Here is a 20,227-nt window from a genome sequence, read left to right on the forward strand (position 1 = left end):
AAACAGTTCTCTTTGTAGTTTGAGCATGTGTGCGTGTGTGAAGGCGTACAGACCAAACGCCCTATGAATAGCATCTGGAAATACTGATTGAAATGAAAACAATTAAGTCAAGACCCCCGGCAGCAGGCAGGGTAGGATGGGAATTCCTGCGTGGGGGCACCTGGTTTATGCCCCCTCAAAATCGTGCTCTCGGGTCTATGGTCCCCTGTCCCCCACGCTATGCCCCTGGAAGCTGGAGCCTTTTGTATCAGTTTAGAGTTGTATCAGTTTAAATTTGGACAGTAGTAAGCTAGGTGGACCAATGGGCTGACTTGGTAACAAGACAGCTTCCTGATCAGTTCTATAATAATAATAATAATAATAATAATAATAATAATAATAATAATAATTTATACCCCACCCATCTGGCTGGGCAGCTCCCAACAGAATATTATTAATAATAATAAAGCAGCAATAAAACATCAAACATTAAAAACTTCCCTAAACAGGGCTGCCTTCAGATGTGTTCTAAAAGTTAGGTAATTGTTTATTTCCTTGACATCTGATGGGGGGGGGGCGTTCCACAGGGCGGGTGCCACTACTGAGAAGGCCCTCTGCCTGGTTCCCTGTAACCTCTCAGGGAGGGAACCGCCAGAAGGCGCTCGGAGCTGGACCTCAGTATCTGGGCTGAACGACGGGGATGGAAATGCTTCTTCGGGTATACTGGGCCAGGGCCGTTTAGGGCTTCAAAGGTCAGCACCAACACTTTGAATAAGGGTTGTGAAATAGTCCTGGGGAGATGGTTGGACCCATATACTTTGAAAGCACCAACTATCTTTTTTTTTTTGAGGGGGGGCGGCTTATGGGAGACTAGATGCAATATTCTCCCCCCCCCCTCTTAAGTAGGCCACTGATGCTGGTGCCCGAGCTTGCCCTGGGCCATCTGCTTGTCAAGAAAGTGAAGACAGATATTTTCACACAGTACTGCACATACAAGTTCCTGGATTAAAGCATATTTTGTTTTGACTGCCATCCAGATTTATCTGTTTGCTTTCCCAATGAATATCTAAATCCACGCAAACACTGGTTTGTTTGTTGTTTTTTCCCCAATATACTTGATCCAAAATCTAGCCCCAGCAGCAGAAAATGTTGTTCCAGTCGGCAGAGTCAAACTTCTGCAGACCTGAAGAAGCTCCATCTGTTAAAAAAAAAAAAAGTAGTTAGAATTTAACCTTTTGTTTAAGACAAATGTCCGTGAAACATACAATTCTTTTTCACGTAGGTCTAAGATATGATCCATGCACAAGGTGTTATCTTTGGTTCTGCTTACCTACTTTATATATTGAAGAAAACAAAACAAAACAAATCCAATATCTGTTCTATTTATTTTTTTCAGGTAGGTGTGAAGAACTCCACTGATCTTTCTGATAAAGCTAGGTACTACATTGAATAGCAAGTAAACTATCAACTCAACACTAGTATCAAAGATGGCAACCTTTTGAATACTGAGCAAACTAAGACAAAATCTGTTCAAGTTCATTCATTGTTTGGAAATTTAGTTGAATACAAATATGCCATCACATTTGAAGTTGTTTGTGTGCACAATGTGGCCAACACTCATGAAGGTTAGTGGTGTTATATAACTTTCAGTTATTTTATGGATAGTGATGCATAAATGAAATAAATAAAAGTAGTCAACTTGTCCTTTTATCTAGCAGTGGATCTTTAAATTTACATTTCATTTTATTTTTCAACCTTGTCAGTCAATAAAATTAGTTTAACCAACTTATCATGTCCATATTATTTCATTCTTGTTTAATTTGTCAGCGTTTCCCTTTCCCCTTTGCTTCACAACCATTGTAATTTCAATTCCTCCCTAAACGTTTATTCCTGTAAAAGTTTTGGATTTTTATAAGCCCTCTACATGTCCAACCAGGATTCAGATTTGGATTCATACTTTCAAATCACAATACAGAGAGAGGCTCAAATGAACAGGGAGGCCGAAACTGGGGGTAGAGAGGACAAGGAGAGGACAAAGTCGAAGAGAGGAGGAATGAGAGAGGCAGAAAGACAGAGAGAGAAGAAAACAGAAAAAGGCAAGGGAAAAAACACACACCAGCAGATGTTCCTTCTAATTAAGCATTGGAAAATGAATAAGAAAATAAAGAACCAGTTATTGTAATATTGTATTGATCTTCTTGTGCTGTTTGCCAGGATAAACGTTCATTTTAATGCAGTGAGTGAAAGGGGTAGTGTAATAATAATAATAATAATAATAATAATAATAATAATTTCTCACCCCATAGCAAAGCCAAGTAAGCAATATTGTGTTAGGAAAAATAAGATACTGGGGTGTGTGTGTGCGTGCATGTGCATAAAAACATACCCATATTATGTTACATATGCATATGATTTGCTGCAATCTGTAGTATGTGCCAACTCTTCTTCCTTTGGACCTCTTGTGTTGACTAGACGGCTGTTAGATCTGGTGCAAGGTTGAGTAGAAGCCTCTGCATCCGCCATCATAGAAAATCAAGCTGACAATTGGTAATGTGATTTCTGGCTCTCTGGAGAGATGTTTGTGGATGAGAAATATGCCAGTTCATGACACTCCACCCCACTACATAAGGCTATGGGGTGCGAGCCTTCACACCATCATTAACATGATCATCTGAACCTGAAATAACCTGGTGCCAGACAGTCTGTGCCCCACCACAAATAAATACTATGTGGTTAACCTAGTTTTGAAGGCTGTTCCTCATGCAAAACCAAATAATGTGTGAACCAAAACATAGCTTTCCTTTGAAATTTACACTTCTCCATATTCTGTGTTACAGGTCTCCATTCTGTGTTACTGGGAAAGTTTGCATAAAAATGCACAAATTCATGAAAATAACATATACAAATGCATTATGACTTGCTGGAAAGTGTATATGAAGAGAAATGTGCACAGAAATGCTGGTGATTTTTTCCTGGGGACTTAAAAAAAAATCACAAACTGATGTGGAAATGTGGTGAAGTTAACTTAATATTTCAAAAAAATGAGACAAAATGAAATTGATGGATCTGTCCATCCCTATCTTGTGGTGTGTCTCAGGGAGCTAAATGTATTGAGCTGGCTATGTGTGTATGTGTGTTTGTGCGTTATAAAGTTCACTCTGTTTTATGTTGGGGGAGATAGTAAAATATATGTTAAAATTGAGAATGAATCTTCAATGATGTTTCAGTCTTAAAGAGATGTGCTTTTAAAAAAAAGAAAATCACCATAAAATTGTAATTCCTAAACTAGGCTCCTCTAGGTTTCAGTTACCCTTCAAATGATTATATATACTGTATATATATATATATAGAGAGAGAGAGAGAGAGTGTGTGTGTGTGTGTGTGTGTGTTTGGAAGGAAACCTGTATTGTCTCTCCACTTATTATTATCCATCTTTGGACAACATATGTATGGGTGGACAACACGTATGTATTTCAACACTCATATACTTGCTGCATCTAGAGAGTGTGGCCAGTTTTCACTGCAGAGTTGTGACATATATGATAGATTAGATGACACGAAAACAAACGTGCATCTATCTAAAGATGTTGGAGAAGCAATGCATTAAATGCGAGTGTCTTTTATTTGACTGGATTACCTCATCTTTTTTTTCTTTTTTTTAAAATTCCCAACCAATATGAAGCATTATGCGACATACAAAAATTATATTGTAATTTAAGCCCCCAATGTAAGTTGAAAATAAGGAGAAAAGTGTGAAGCTTCTACTTAGCCAAGTATACCACAAAGCACGAGAGATCCCTGGATCATGGTTTGATAACCATTATAATTAAGATAAACCATCCGTTAAGTAAACTATAATGTGGAGGGTTTTTTTGAGCTGGTAGTTCTGATTGAAAGTTTAGAAAGTGACAGAGCGGCAACATCAATAAACAAATGATCTTCAGTAGATATAATGAAAAGTTTCCAAACTGCTCCCGTTTCTGAATTTCTAAAGAGTGCTTTTTTTTTGTCATCTCTGCTGTTGCTGCAGCCAGGTCTGCTCCAGAGACCCTAGGGAGAGTATATTGTGGTATTTATAATACAGAGCAATTTAAATAAATAAAGGAATGCAGGGCCAGCACAATACATTCTACCACCTAGGGCAAATAAATAAATAAATAAATAAATAAATAAATAAATAAATAAATAAGGCACTTCTCCCCATTTCACGTACAAAAGCCAACTGGACGAATAGCTGAATCTTATTTCAACATTGTAAATAGGGCAGTGTACTTGAGAGCAGTGACTAGCTTAGGGCAGGGCACATATGCCACACACAACTCTGCCCTCTAACACCGCCCACTGTTCCCGTCTGAGGCAGCTGCCTCCCTCTGTCTAATGGTAAGGCTGGTCCTGAAAGCAAGGAGACTTAAATGCATACAACAATCCATATCATGTTTGTAAGCAGGAGAGTACCAAGGGGAATATTAATTTCTGTTCTAATGATAGTATGACACAAAGATGTATTAAAGTCAAAGAGCACGTTATCTGTTCATTTGCTCATCCACACACTATCCATACCAAAACAATAAATTACCGTATTTTTTGCTCTATAAGACTCACTTTTTCCGTCCTAAAAAGTAAGGGGAAATGTGTGTGCGTCTTATGGAGCGAATGCAGGCTGCGCAGCTATCCCAGAAGCCAGAACAGCAAGAGGGATCGCTGCTTTCACTGTGCAGCGATCCCTCTTGCTGTTCTGGCTTCTGAGATTCAGAATATTTTTTTTCTTGTTTTCCTCCTCCAAAAACAAGGTGCGTCTTGTGGTCTGGTGCGTCTTATAGAGCGAAAAATAGTAAGTGAGATGGTTCCTGTTCTGGAATGTTTTGTTATGTGTTATAGTTAGTTTATTTCTCACTTTTAAAAACTCTTCTTTTTTTTTTGCCAGTCGATGTGTTTCATCTGCTGTTCTGCATCTCTGCATTATTTCACTAACTGCTCTTTTACTGCTATTCTGTTAAGTGCTGATTGTGAGTTGCCATAGAGGTCCCATATGTGAACAGAAAAGCATGGTGCAAAGATTTCAATAAATACATAATGCAAAGGGCCAGAAGTGGAGCTCCATTGTTTAAAATGCTTAAAAATTTCTCCCTTCAGGCAGAGCTATATGCCATCTTCTCAGATGTGTGTTTCTGCAAGCTGACTTAAGAACCAACTTTGGAGCTGGCTTTGTGAATGTGGAAGCAGATTTACTGCTAGCTTTGCAAGAAAAGTGAGGCATCTGAAGCAAGGGACTGGAGTAAGACGACCTTCTTAAGCTGAGAATGAGAGCAGAAGTATAACTTTTTACTGCCTGAATATGTACATGTGATGTAATGAGAAGATGTCCCAAGTTTCTGCTTTAACTTTTAACCCTAGGAACAAAACTGCGGTAAGCTAATGACAAAAGAATCCAGAATGATGTGACACAGAGAAAAACACCCCTGCCTTTTTCTGACCTCACTGTGCTTGCTTTCGGTGCCTACAAGCAGGGGAACAGTGGCTGTATGGGAGTCTAATTCCCCCTCAATGACCCATACAGATACTAGTGGGGAGGTAGCAGCTCCAATACTGCATAAAACTGAGAGTAATCACACACACAAGTACACACACACACACACAATCTTGATGCTGTGTTTTTCTCTTTCTCCTTTCTCAAAATATTTGGTACAGTAATTTCTCATTTTAATGACTTGAAATAAGACTAAGCCGTTTCGTACATTCTCTGTACCTATTTAGCTCTGACTTTAATTAACAATTTTACAATTGAGTTGCTGTGAAGAATGAACACTTTTTAAAAAAACAAACAAACCCCCAAATCTGGAAATGGAAGGTTATACATTAATGGTGGCTAGAGAAACAGAATCATAGGAGTTCGGTCTCTGATGTCAAAGGAGTCTAAGTGCACCCTACATTTATGTGGGGAAAACACCCCACAAATTTGCCCCAGACCATCCTCTGTAACTTAAATATCTGGTTCTGACATAAGGATACTGAAGTCTAACTATCATTAAGACTTCAGGAGCAAGTCACAGAACACTGGTTTCCAAATCTGGTTACAGTAGGGACCCTGGTTAGTATAAAGCAGTGGTTGGCCCTCCAGCTGTTTTTGGACTACAACTCCCATCATCCCTAGCTAACAGGACCAGTGGTCAGGGATGATGGGAATTGTAGTCCCCAAACAGCTGGAGGGCCAAGTTTGGCCACCAGTGGTACAAAGCATGGTTGCAGACATATAAGCCATAGGTGTTTCTGGAAGGGAAAGAGAATATGGCGCCTTATTGACCATTCTCAATTTTCAACGCTAGCTATTGGAAGCATCCTGTCTACAGAACTGTGCTGAGGTAATAGCTTCAAGACATATCACCAAAAAATTATAATCTACTGGTGTGGAAATAAGAGTTGTTTACAGCAGAGGTAATGTCAATAGGACGCTGATGCGTGTGCACCAGGGGGAAGTGGGGGGTTGCAGTCTGAAGTGGGGCAGTGGTTTGTGGGGATCTGCAGCAGCCAGAAGTCAAGAATCAGAGGCAGGGGAAGCTTCAGAGCTGGAGGGTGGAGCACAGGATAGGTCAGAAGAAGCAGGTCAGGCAGGTGAAGTGCCATCCTCTCTTGTACCACTGTCCCCCAGAACCTGGAGGGAACTGAAAAGGGAGGAGTGGAGGAAGTTTCTACACAGGCACAGTCTCTGGCTGCATGCACACAGCCCATTGGGGGAAGGTATATAAACTACTGGCAGGGGAATGGTCACCTGTGCTGCAACTGCTCCATAGGATGCAGACTTGGGAATAGCTGCCAAACCATTAGATTGATGTACGTAGATATCCAGAGCTGTACAAGCAACTGTTTGAAAATAAATACTTAACTATCTGCCGTGTGCATTCCTTTGGCTGGGAAGCACCCCTGACAAATAATAATAATAATAAATAATAATAATAATAATAATAATAATAATAATAATAATTTATTTATACCCCGCCCATTTGGCTGAGTTTCCCCAGCCACTCTGGGCGGCTTCCAATCAAGTGTTAAAAACAATACAGCATCAAATATTAAAAACTACCCTAAACAGAGCTGCCTTCAGATGTCTTTTAAAGAGAAGATAGCTGCTTATTTCCTTCACATCTGAAGGGAGGGTGTTCCACAGGGCAGGCGCCACTACTGAGAAGGCCCCCTGTAACCTCACTTCTTGCAATGAGGGAACCACAAGAAGGCCCTCGGCGCTGGAACTCAGTGTCCCGGCTGAATGATGGGGGTGGAGACGCTTCTTCAGGTATACAGGACCGAGGCTGTTTAGGGCTTTAAAGGTCAGCACCAACCCTTTGAATTGTGCTCGGAAACGTACTGGGAGCCAATGCAGATCTCTTAGGACAGGTGTTATGTGGTCCCAGTGGCCACTCCCAGTCACCAGTCTAGCTGCCGCATTCTGGATTAATTGCAGTTTCTGGGTCACCTTCAAAGGTAGTCAACATGGTGCCCTCTAGATTTGACTCCAGCTCCCATCAAATCCACCAATATTTCCAATGGCCAAGAAGGATTGGAATGATAGTCCAGAAATATCTGAAGGGCCTCATGCTGTTTATTCCTGCTTTAGAGTAATGTAGTGAAAATAATTAAATTTTCTAAAGCCACGTTACTAAATCTTGAGACTTCGTTCATGATGAATTTTCTATTTCATTTAAACGCATTCTGCCACATATACCTTCATATGGTGAACTCAAGTTGTATGTATATCACTTAATATCAGTAACACAGTCAAGACAAATTTGTAGACAGCACAAAAGAATTTATAAATAGAGCAAGGCAAAAATATGGACTAATCCATTGGCTCAAAAACAACTTTTAATCAAAGTATTTGGTACGATAATGAAATAAACTTTGGCCTGGAGAAAGCCTTACAACAACAACAACAAACTGCAGAATGATCCCAGCTAATACTCTTTCAAACCTGTATTGTTAACAATTCACCTTTAACTTTGTGAAACCACCTTTTCCTGCTGAAAAAATCTAAGGTAGGAATTGCTAAATTATATCTTTGCCGGCATGCATTGCACACACTATTCAGTGCTGTTTACGATCAATGGGCCAGACCTAACAGAAGAAAGAAAATGGCACAAATATATTATGATGAACAACTATCATATGCTCCCATAAACTTTATGTTTTATCTTTTGAAAAGCTTCTGCTATTTAATAAGATTTAGCCTCTTACTTTTAATCTCATATTGCAGTTGCAAGGAAAACTCTAGTATTGCTCTGGCATGTTACACTGTTGTCATGGATACACAAGTAAGGTACATTACTTCCACTAGTAAATAAAGATTCTGAAAGAGTGCCTGGTAGGATTTGCTAGGCTTGTAGTATTGTTAGCTGCTAAGAGCTTTAAATAAGCAAATGGCTGTGGGTTTAAACTAATATGCAGTGGTGAGAGGATGTGCATTTGATGTGCGTGTGTATAATTGCATTGTCCTTGCTTAGATTTGATATATATTTTAATTAAAATTAATATTTGCATATATTATTTCATTTATTAAGGTGTACATCTGCAAACAGACTGAAAATGGTGAGATGTACTCCAATGAGATCAATGTCAGTATATATAATTATTAAACAATAGTTAATAATGCAAGTTGAGAGAGTATGGATGGTCCATTAGGTCAGTCAAGTTCAGATCTTGCTAAGCGAATTAATAGGTCCGGAATCTAGGTGCCAAGCACACTGTAAATTGAAAGTGGCATTTAACCTTTTTTCTATGGATGCAGTCCACTGGGAAGTTCTCCTGTACGAGACCCAATGAAATGAATGGGATACAAGCCCTCTTCATTTCCATAGGGCATCCTTGTGAGAACTTCCCAGTGGATTGCCCCTCCCCTTGTTATTACTAAAGGCAAGAAAAAGGATTCTTACAGCCAACATCTCATAGCAGTCCTAAATAAATGACAAGTAACTCCAGATGAAGGAAATATGTTTGGAATTTACCGGTAGCTACCTTGAATTAAAATTATGTGGCCTTTTTTGAAACAAGGATTACACAAAATGCAAAATTTAGGTCACTCTTGATTGTGGCAGCTTTTATAACAGGTTTGATTTGTTTCTGATAAAGCCTCATCTAAATATGAAGAAGGAGTACATACTAAAATATAGGAGATGCTAGATATCTGATTTATATGAATAAAGCCGTAAATAAAGATCATAGAGCTTTCTCATTATAACACAGTTCTAAACATATAAAGCAGTAGTTTCTCAAATCAAAACTGTGGTAGGGGCAAAGGTTTGCATTAATCTCTCCCCATGCTGTAGTCCCAATCCAGATTTTGCCCTTAGAGCGACAATTTAGTAAATGAAAGCCAAGCACACAAGAGCCAGCCTCCTGTTTAATGTCACTTCCATTTTGACCCTACGTAGGTCCATTCGAACACTAGTCCAACCCTAAGTGGCAGAGGATCTCCTGGGATTCAGGCAGAAGTCTTTCTCCAGCCCTACCAGGAGACACCAAAGGTAGAACCAGGCAGGGTTTTTTCAGCCGGAACTCACTGGAACTCAGTTCTGGCTCCTCTCAGGTGGGCGCCATTGCCATTAGAGGAGAACAAGGGAGGCATTCATGGTGAGTTCCAGCACCTCTCTTTCTAGAAAAATAGCACTGGAACCAGTAACCTTCTGCATGTAAAGCATGGACTTCCCTGTTGATATCCATCAGGACAGCCAGTTGAAATCCATAGAAATGTTCATTATCATTCCGTTGCTTCCAATCTGAGTAGTGACTAGTTTTTCCCAAGATTGTGCTTATCTTTTGTGAAGGAACATGTATAACTTTCTTCAGGTAAAGGACCCCTGAACATTAGGTCCAGACGTGGCCGACTCTGGGGTTGTGGTGCTCATATCGCTTCATTGGCCGAGGGAGCTGGCGTACAGCTTCCGGGTCATGTGACCAGCATGACTAAGCCGCTTCTGGTGAACCAGAGCAGCACACGGAAACACCGTTTACCTTCCCGCCAGAGCGGTACCTATTTATCTACTTGAACTTTGACGTGCTTTCAAACTACTAGGTTGGCAGGAGCAGGGACCGAGCAATGGGAGCCGACATTCCAATCAGCAAGTCCTAGGCTCTGTGGTTTAACCCACAGCACCATCCGTGTCCCATTCTTCAGGTAAGGATACACAAAAAAACACACGTAACACTGTTAAGAATTTGAATATCTATGTCTCTAGAGCACCATGTAACTTATCTGACCATTTTATTGCATAATCAGCAATTTAGAAAGAATATTCTTAATGAACTCCAGGTAGCATTGGGAGGTAAAACCCAGTGGAAATTAGTGGGACCTATAGCTATGTTTGAGGTGTTTAGGACTGAGTGGTCAATTACTCATAGATTTTGATTTAGTTAAATGGAACACTAAAGAAGCATGGACACCTTACAAGGAATACTTTCAGAGTGCATATGTATGTATGTATGTATGTATGGGCTTTGCATATGTGACAGTTTTCAGATCTGACGCTGATGACTGAAGTCTGAGTAGATGAGTTCAGATCTCGGTTGTGGAAATGACTTGCTGCCTTAAGCCCCTTCTCACCAGCCTTTTTCTCTTGGGTGCTGATCCTAATCTTTCAGCTCTTTCTTCAGGAATAGCTTACTGTCTCCCAAGGACTCTTGAAGGCTTCCCATGTGACAAGGACAGCTAACCCATGCTGGCACTCTATCATTGAAAATGTACTGTACCCATTTTGTAGCACTGGCAAAGTTAAGACCCTGTTCACAGTTGTTGGGTGCGTATGAATATCAGAATCTGCTTTTGTAGCACATTTGAATGCTTGCATCCTGGGACCGAATTTGCTCTTAGTTGACACCACATGCATATTCGTATACTTATGGGTAAGTGTGAACACGTGATTTTATGGTTCTATGCATCTCTTGATTCTTTTATAATTTTTTTTATTGGTTTTACAAAATTTTTAAAACAATACAAACATGTAAAAAGACATACAAACACGTATAGTTTCGTGACCTTTTCCCCCCATAAACCTTGTTTCTCAGACTCCCCCATACCTCCCCTTTCTGCATCCCAATATCCAAAATTTTTCAGCAACTTCTAAATATTTCTGTCAAGCCTCTCTCCTCTTAATCTTTCCTTCAGTCTAATCTTATATCGCTGTAACCCTTTCTTTCTCAAAACCTCGACATTCTAGCATTCATCAAGTCTGTAATAGTCCTTAAGATAGATTTTAAATTTCTTCCATTCTTCCTCTGCCGTCTCCTTTCCCTGATCGCGGATTCTGCCGGTCATCTCAGCCAGTGTCATATAGTCCATCACTTTCATCTGCCATTCTTCCAGAGTGGGTAGGTCTTGTGTCTTCCAATACTTTGCGATGAGTATTCTTGCTGCTGTCGTAGCATACATAAAGAAAATTCTATCCTTCTTTGACACCAATTGGCCGACAATGCCCAAGAGAAAGGCCTCTGGTTTCTTAGAGAATGTACATTTGCATCTCATGATTCTTTTAAACCTTTTATCTTCTGTAATAATAATCAATTGTTGAAATATTCAAAACTTTTCCGTCCTTACCTATGCAGACACATGTGCCATGGCATGCAATTTCTTACCTATGTCTACATCCAGTGTTCTAATCCACAATCCTGTGCATGCCCATTCAGAAGAAAAATCCCATCAGGATGTACTTCCAGATAGCAGTGTATAAGATGCATAAGACTACAGCCTCAGTCTATGGTTCAAAAGACATATCCTAGAATTTATTAGAATGAACACAACTTATCATCAAGAATCTACTACTTTTGTATAACAGGTAAGTTCAATACGGGCATGTATGTAAACAAAGATAAATAATATAATATATAATATAAATTATATATAATATAAAATAATTCTCTAAGGTTAAAACCACAGATTACTGTGCATGAGGTTCTTTTTCTAAAATGAATAAAATAGCCCAGTTATATTGATATACAGTGGGAAAAAATCATTTGGTGAATGCAACAGACTTCACAGTCACAGTCACAGAAGAGGACAGGACTTCCTTAACCCCCCCCCCCATCCCCAAGGCATTTTATGTCCTTCTTGCGACTTTGGTGGTGCTTGGAAATGGTGTAGGGGTGTTTCAGATGCTGGAAGAACTTGCAGAAATCACCCTCCTTGTGTGAAGTGTGGAGCAACTGGCTGTGCAATCCTATACATGTCTACTTAGAAGTCTCTCTCCAGGTTTTCTTTTAATAAAAAAAGGCTGCTTTCAGCTTCAGTGTGAAGAGAGTTAATTTAAATTTGATAACAAATGGCTCTGCTTTTTAAATGAATGTAGCCTGGCAACTTTCGCTGAGAACCCGTCATCGGGCCTCAATTATGTATGCAGCCTCTTTGAGAAATAGTTTCACACATCTGACCCAAGGACCACAATGTTGTTGTCATGAAATAAAAAGTGTGTGCAGGCAGGGCAATGTTTCATTCCTGGACACTCTCCACATGAGCTGACTTTGCCCTCCTCTCCACACTTGGGAGTTGGGAGGTACAGAAATGCAAATGCACAGATGCAGTTATATAGAGCTTTCTCTTCTCCTTTCTCACATTTCCTCCCCCCCCCTTTATATGTGGAGAAATAATGCAGCAGTTTGCCTTTTCGTCTTGTTTTTTTACTTAAGCTGTGTGTGTGTTTTTATGTGTAGATAGATAGAAAGATACACACACACACACACAAACACACACATATATTCCCAGTGTTTTGATGCCTTCTCCAAGGCTATCCTTATCAAAGCAATAGTGTGAAACCAGACAGACAGGCAAAGAGTTAACCCCAACACCATTTCCCCCCCAAAATGGCTGCTTTGTCTATGTGCACACACCAACAGCAAATGTCCTTCTGTTATTGTACAACCAATTTCATGTGTCAACTATTCATATGCTAATAGCGGTACAGTTTCTCACTTTTTTTCCTTCAGCGGATACATTGTAAAGATTTTTAGAGACAGTGGAACACAGGAATAAACAGCTTTTTATTTCAGAAGTGATAAATTAGTTTTCATTCAAACAACATGCAACAAATGCAGCTGACCAGTATTGTTTGTATTCATTGTTACTTTGCCTTTGGGATTCCTGCCCCCCCCCCCCACTTCAGTTTTAGGGCAGTTAGCAAATATTTAGCAGATACAGTTAGAGTTTAGATAAAGGATTTCGCTCCCCTCCACCCCTGCTACTTTTATGGACAAAGTTAGCGATGGGAACTGGCACTGTTTCAACATACAAAACATTTTCATTTTATGTTTTTAAACAAAGCAGAAAGAGTAAGTAGAAAATGTATGCTACTGTCCTGTTCCTATTATCCAAATATTGCAATGTACCATGTACCAGTAAATCTTTTTTTTTAAAAAAAACAAAACACTAACTAATCTAACTAGAGAGCAGGGTTACTGGGTAGACTCTGGGATTTATATATACTATTGTTGCACTGTTTATTTTGGGTCTATAAACTGTAATAAAGCTATGTGTGTTATTTATTTATTGAAAAATACCATATAAGTTGGATATAGTAGTTCTGGTTTTTCTATCTCAGAATTACGGTACTGTTTTAGAACAAAAGCATTCACATAATTTTGAATAAAAGGAAGGAACAACATTAACATCAAAGGGCTGACCTAAAGCAGTTTATGACATTTCTGATAAAATACAAGATTTTCCCATTTTAATAAATATTTTTTAAAAATAACATACCCCTTTGGTTTAAAGGGAGCACCACAAAATTTAATAAGAAACTTGGATTTCTATATTAATATGATGAGAAACGTAAGTGTAATGATATTAAACATAGAAGCCAAGAAACCAAATTACTTAAATGATTATGTTGCAAAAATTTGTGTTACAATCCTGGCCTAAAAACAGAACATCACATGAACATGTTATATAATCTGCTGCAGTTTACCTGGGAGCAGGGGCCACAAAAGTCTGTAGTGGTAGGTTTTGAGTAGACATATACACAATTGCACTGCATGCCTTTATTCAGCTGAATTTTATTGAAATTTGTTTTTAAATTCAATATATTAAAATTTTTAGTGGGTTTAATTTAAACATTGTTATTGCCATTGAACAATGAACTAGTGACACTTGGTTCAGCACTGGATTATGGCCAAATAATTTTCTTACATCCAGCTCAGACAGAAAGGATATAGCAAAAACTTTAAAAAATAAACAAAACTTTATTACAGTATAGTTCAATATAGGCCTATTCCAACAGACTTTAATAGGGCTTACTCCCAGGTAAGTAAATATAGGATTGCAGCTTAAGGTTATATTAATTCACTATCAAGTAGCAATTCTATTAATAATTACTCAGAAGTAAACTCTTCAGTGTCCTATGGGGTTTGTTACTGAGTGTGTTTAGAACTGTAGCCTAAAGGATATGATTGCTTATCTATAGATGCATATTAAAAGAGCTGTAGTTGAAAATTGGGGGGCACTGGTTGTTCTAGCAAAATGAGCATATATTAGGGAAATTGGTAGAATAGAGGGCAAAATTTTCTGTCAATCAAAAGGATCAGAAAATGGCTTTTAACCAATACAGTAAAATTTCTGACACAGACTTACTAGATCAGTTATGGAAACAGATAACCTTGTTTTTCCAATGAATTACAGGAAATCGTATGGTTTTAAAATACTGAGCCCCAATCCAGCACACATTCAAATCTACTTCATGGTGGCCCTTGTGTACTGGCTGCTAAAACCAGTAAGATTGGGCTTCATTCATTGTCTCAGGCAAAATCAAGTGGCCTTAGAGACTCAGTCATTTTTCTCTTGAGGAAACTGGATATATGCTGCTTTGCACTGTAATTTGGGAGGGATAAGGTACTTTCTCCCAATCATATTATTTGCCTTTTCAAATTATTTTCTCACCAAGTTTCTCCTTAGTCATGGCAGGCTGCCTGTTCCACTTCTAATAAATCTGGATTTTGTGGGCTGTTTGGTCAAGAAATGCAGGTTTCCATGTTAGGAAACTGGAGGTAATGGTCACCAAGGCCCTTTCTAGCCCAAAATCTCTGCTCTTTCTCTGTCTTGGAGGAATGAGCAGCCTGCAGCTTTAAAGTCCTCCATTTCTTTGGGTGCATTATGGGAAAACATTATATCCGTGGCCTACTTCACAACAGAGGATGGCCCCATCCAACTATAATCATCTCACAAAGCAATTAGAGAATTATCTTAGCAAATGAAATGACATGAGTATTTCATCCCCTTTACTTCCTTCCTTGGGGGTTTCTCTCAGGAAAGGGTTATTGGCCCCATAATTGTGGCAATTTAATTTTTTTAATTTCTTTTGAAGCTTTAAGGTCTATGGAGCTTACTTAGAGACTTCTAAATTTGTAGATAATAGATGTTAATGACTTAAAAGAGTCAAGAAGACTGTATTCGGTATTAAATCACCTTCTTTTCATTTGAAAGCCTCATCAGAAATGATCAGTTAGTAATCTTAAATGGCAGAATCATTTATATTTCATATTTATTACTCAGACGTAATAGTTCATAGTATTAACTGATCAGTTACTCACTGCTTACACTTGGGTAGGTAAGGAAGGTCTTGTTTAAACTAAATTATATACCACTGCTCCAGGTCATAGCTATAAGTAGCTACTCCCAGATTCCTATGAATTCCAAAAATACAATATATGTCCCTTGTTCATGGTCAGCTACACAAACCAAGGACACTTCCACAACTCATGGAAAGAGTAGCTGTAGCAAATCAGTTTATACCACAATTCCAAACACTCCTACTCGGAAGCCGCTTTTACTGGCATTAATGGCACTATATTCAACACTGGACCCAACATGTAGTTTGTGTTCTGGGCACTCCCTGCCTACCTGAATGGAAACCATTGACCAGAATGGTAACATTACATTGCAGGGAAATATAAAATTCCAAGAACATTCCTGTGAAAATAGCAGCAGCCACAGCTCTCAATCTGCCCGCCAATATAGCTGGTACAACATTTTGAAGGTTGAAATACATTAAAACAACAGCAACCTAGGATTTGAGATAGAAATGAAAAGAGTTGTCTATTTTCTGAAACTCACATCAGAAATGAACTTAAATTATTCAGTAAATCCAAACCAGAGCAGAATATACAAAGCCCTGTTGCAAGAATCCTTCATAGTTAATTCAAAATAAAGCATTTGCTATAACTTCTTCTCTGTTCCTCAATGAATGTTATTAATTTAAACATTTTCCAGGTAATTATGAAAGATGAAATGAATACCTTTATTTTTTACATTTATTGTCTCATTATCTATGTAAATATAATCACATGTCATTCAGGATTCTGTGTCTCCAACATTCTGTTTTGTGTGTGTTTAATTCCTGTTCCTTAGCACAATTAGCTAAGCATTCAAGAATGCATGAGTCAACTATTATATGTGTTTACCTCTGTCAGCAAGCCTATTATCTTCACTATTATTCTCCTCGAGCACAATTTTAGTTTACTTTTGTTTGTATCTCTTTTGGTAATAATAATAATTTATATATCATTTTAGAGTGCTCAGTAGCTGCACATGCACAATTTCAATACACCTTACAATAGCGCTGTTAGGTACCTCACTATTATTACCCTGATATTGCACAGAGGTGACTGAGGCACAGGGCGTTGCCTAAACCATCTAATCTCAGTCATTAAGGCTGCAATCTGATACACACTTACCTGGGAATACGTAAATCCCACGCAATTCAATGGGACTTACTTCTGAGCAGACGTGCATGGGATTACATCGTTGGTCACCATGGAACACCAGCTTTCTCTAGAATGGAAGTTTCATACATACACCTGAAAGAGTAAAGGGTTTAGGTTATTTACTATTTACTATGTTCATATGCTTTCCTTTCTTCCCAGAGGAGCCCAGGGTAGTTCCAACATGGTGAAATATGATGAATCTCAAAGCAACAATTGGAATACATCAACAAACAAAACAGCATAGGCAAGAAAACAACATTGCTCAGTTCCCAGAAAGTATTTATCTCCCCAAAATCCAAGCAAATTTTAATTCTGTATGTAGGTCTATTATGGTGGCAAATTATAATTCCCTAAAGGGCATTTTACTTCTGTTAGCCAATGGCATTACGGACAACAACATCTAAACTAAGAACAAATAAAGGAACATCCAATAGATTGAGGAGAGCAGCAAACAATTCTTTTTTTCTCCATTTGTCAAGAGATTGTCACAGATACAAAATGTTAATTAAAACTGCTCTATTTTTTCATAACTGGCAAGTATGATTTCAAATTTCCAACTCCTTTCAACACTGAGAGGTGAAAAATTGAAGGACTGTGGATTTATGAGGCCAGATTTTAATTTGGCTGAGACTGGATTTGAGCTGAAATTCATGGGAGGCCCTCCCCCCCCCCGGACAAATTTCTGATACTTCTGTTTTCTCACCACCCTAGAAAAAGAAGACCACTTTGCAGAATTTTCTCCAAATATTCTCCACCATTTCCCCCTCACAATACCAGAGAATAATGGTAGGCCACAGGCATGTGGAGAATGGAAAATGGTTGCCAGGCTACCAGCTTGGCAGTGCCAACAAACAAACAAACCTCTCAGGAGGAAAACCAAAACTAAGAAACTGTGCTACTACACTGTTACTAGTAAGCCTCACCCACTCCCACCTCTACCAAAATTTGAATATTTATCTTCTTCCTGAAAGAATTAAATGAAATGGCTTCTCCAGTTCCTCTTCTCCTGAATAGGCTGAATAATCTGAGAGGTCTTTTACACACAGCTCTAGTGAAAACCAGGTTTTATAGCAAAAAAGGGGGTTTTGTGTCTCTTTTTCAAGAGATGGGGAATTTCAGCTGTGAAAGGAAACAGAGCAGAAAACAGTTTAGCAAACATTCTGATGAGAAATCGCTTTTCTTTCAATATGATCAACATACCTACGTATATACTGCTCTAGAGTGAAGGTGGTCTTCTTTATGGTCCAGTTCTCACTTCCATAAAGAAGCTAACCTTAAAGAAGGCCATAAAGAAAGCTGATCACTGAAGAATTGATGCTTTCGAATTATGGTGCTGGAGGAGACTCTTGAGAGTCCCATGGACTGCAAGAAGATCAAACCTATCCATTCTGAGGGAAATCAGCCCTGAGTTCTCACTGGAAGGACAGATCGTGAAGCTGAGGCTCCAATACTTTGGCCACCTCATGAGAAGAGAAGACTCCCTGGAAAAGACCCTGATGTTGGGAAAGATGGAGGGCACAAGGAGAAGGGGACGACAGAGGACGAGATGGTTGGACAGTGTTCTCAAAGCTACCAGCATGAGTCTGACCAAACTGCGGGAGGCAGTGGAAGACAGGCGTGCCTGGCGTGCTCTGGTCCATGGGGTCACGAAGAGTCGGACACGACTAAACGACTAAACAACAACAAGAAGAGTGAAGGTGTGATACCTGGATGATACACTTCTACTGCTTCTTTCCTGTGGGTTAGTACCAATCTGAGATGCTGTCCCATTCTAAAAGTGACCTCAATCATCTATACTGGCAGAAATCCCACCATCCTCTGGTTTCCGAAGGTCTTCTGTTGCCCTCTCTTGATTGCTTCCTCTTCAAGTTTGAACCCACAAATACAGATTACACACACACACACACACACACACACACACACCTACTCCACACACTCTCTTTCATCTAGAGAGGGGGCAAGAGATGGATCTCTTCATCTCAGTGCTGAGCTGAGAGGACAGATTAATTCTTTCCTCTCTGCTCAGCGCTGTGATGGGACAATTGCTCCACCTCAGCACTGTAATGACAGGAGAGGTTTATGAAACCAAATTTAGGGAATCAAACATATAAGAACCTAGATAAACAGCAATTAAAATTGTTTAGTTAACAGCTGTTGAAATGGAATACACAGGATGAAACGGTGAAATCTGCTATGATTAAATGGGCACAAGATGTTGGACATAATATAATGATGGCTGACTGGGAACAGTTATGGACCACAGTTTACGGCATGTAATGCTTTAAGAGAGAATATTATGAAAATGATATACAGGTGGTACATGACCCCAGTCAAGCTTGCAAAAATTTATCATTTGCCCGATAATAAATGTTGGAAATGTAAAGAAACTGATGGTACATTCTTTCACCTTTGGTGGACGTGCCCAAGGATTAAGGCTTTCTGGGAGATGATCTATAATGAATTGAAAAAGGTATTTAAATATTCCTTCTTGAAGAAACCTGGGCATAGTCGGCCAATTGGTGCCAAAGAAGGATAGAACAACAGCAGCAAGAATACTCATTGCAAAGTATTGGAAGACACAAGATCTACCCACTCTGGAAGAATGGCAGATGAAGGTGATTGACTATATGGAATTGGCGGAAATGACTGGCAGAATCCGAGACCAGGGAGAAGAGTCGGTGGAAGAAGATTGGAAGAAATTTAAAGACTATTTACAGAGATATTGTAAAATTAATGAATGTTAGAACAATGTTGAATAGAAACTAAGGGGTTTTTAGCTGCAATACTATAAGGGAATATGAAAAATGGATTACTAATAGGTAAAGATTTAATGTTATAATATTTTAAGATTAAAAATTAGGATAAACAAAGAGGGGAAGGATTTGCTGAACCAATAAACTGAACTGGAATACAAAAAAGGGAGGCTTGAGGAGGTCCGGGAAACAAGCTAATGAAAAATAAGTAATGGAAAGACTGAGTTGTTTTTAATTATTTTTTAATTATTTTAATTATTTTTATTTTGTATTTTTCTTTTTTTAATTTTGTAATATTTTGAAAATCTTAATAAATATCTTATAAAAAATAAAAATAAAATAAAATTGTTTAGTTAACAGAAAGATTAGAACTGGGTATTTGTCTTTTTATTTTCTTTCCACCTTTTATCTATGAGAGAAGAAAAGGGGAGATTTCCGATATAGTACTTAAGTAATATTTAAAAAGCATTGTCTGAAAACAGAAAGTGTTTTTAACATTAAAAAACCAGCATTCCTTATTATTTTATTTCCAGTTAAAAATTCAGATTGGATGCTCAATAACCCGTGTTCATGATTAACTGACAGGTGGAATTATCTAGAGAAATTGAACACTTTGCTGTCTCAACAAGTAGCAGCTTTTCAATCTCTGACATATGTTTGCCTTGTGCTATCTGTATTATATTTTCTGAAGAAGGTCGGCTCCTCTGATCTAAGCAATGTAGCAGTTAAGGGGGTATATATAATATCTTAGCAGCAGTTGCAATGAT

At 38.7% G+C, this 20,227-nt stretch overlaps 1 long non-coding RNA gene across 1 annotated transcript; it reads right to left on the reverse strand.

Moving 5' to 3' along the window:
* Nucleotides 1-1,001: 1,001 nt before the first annotated feature.
* Nucleotides 1,002-16,792, reverse strand: LOC309514615. Its single transcript, XR_014212086.1, has 2 exons — nucleotides 16,678-16,792; nucleotides 1,002-1,177 (listed from the first exon to the last, which is right to left on the reverse strand). It is a non-coding gene; the product is annotated as an uncharacterized lncRNA (long non-coding RNA).
* Between the last annotated feature and the right edge of the window lie 3,435 nt (nucleotides 16,793-20,227).

The sequence above is a fragment of the Podarcis vaucheri genome (assembly GCF_965113315.1).
Source record: "Podarcis vaucheri genome assembly, chromosome: 11".
In the NCBI taxonomy this organism is placed as follows: Eukaryota; Metazoa; Chordata; class Lepidosauria; order Squamata; family Lacertidae; genus Podarcis; species Podarcis vaucheri.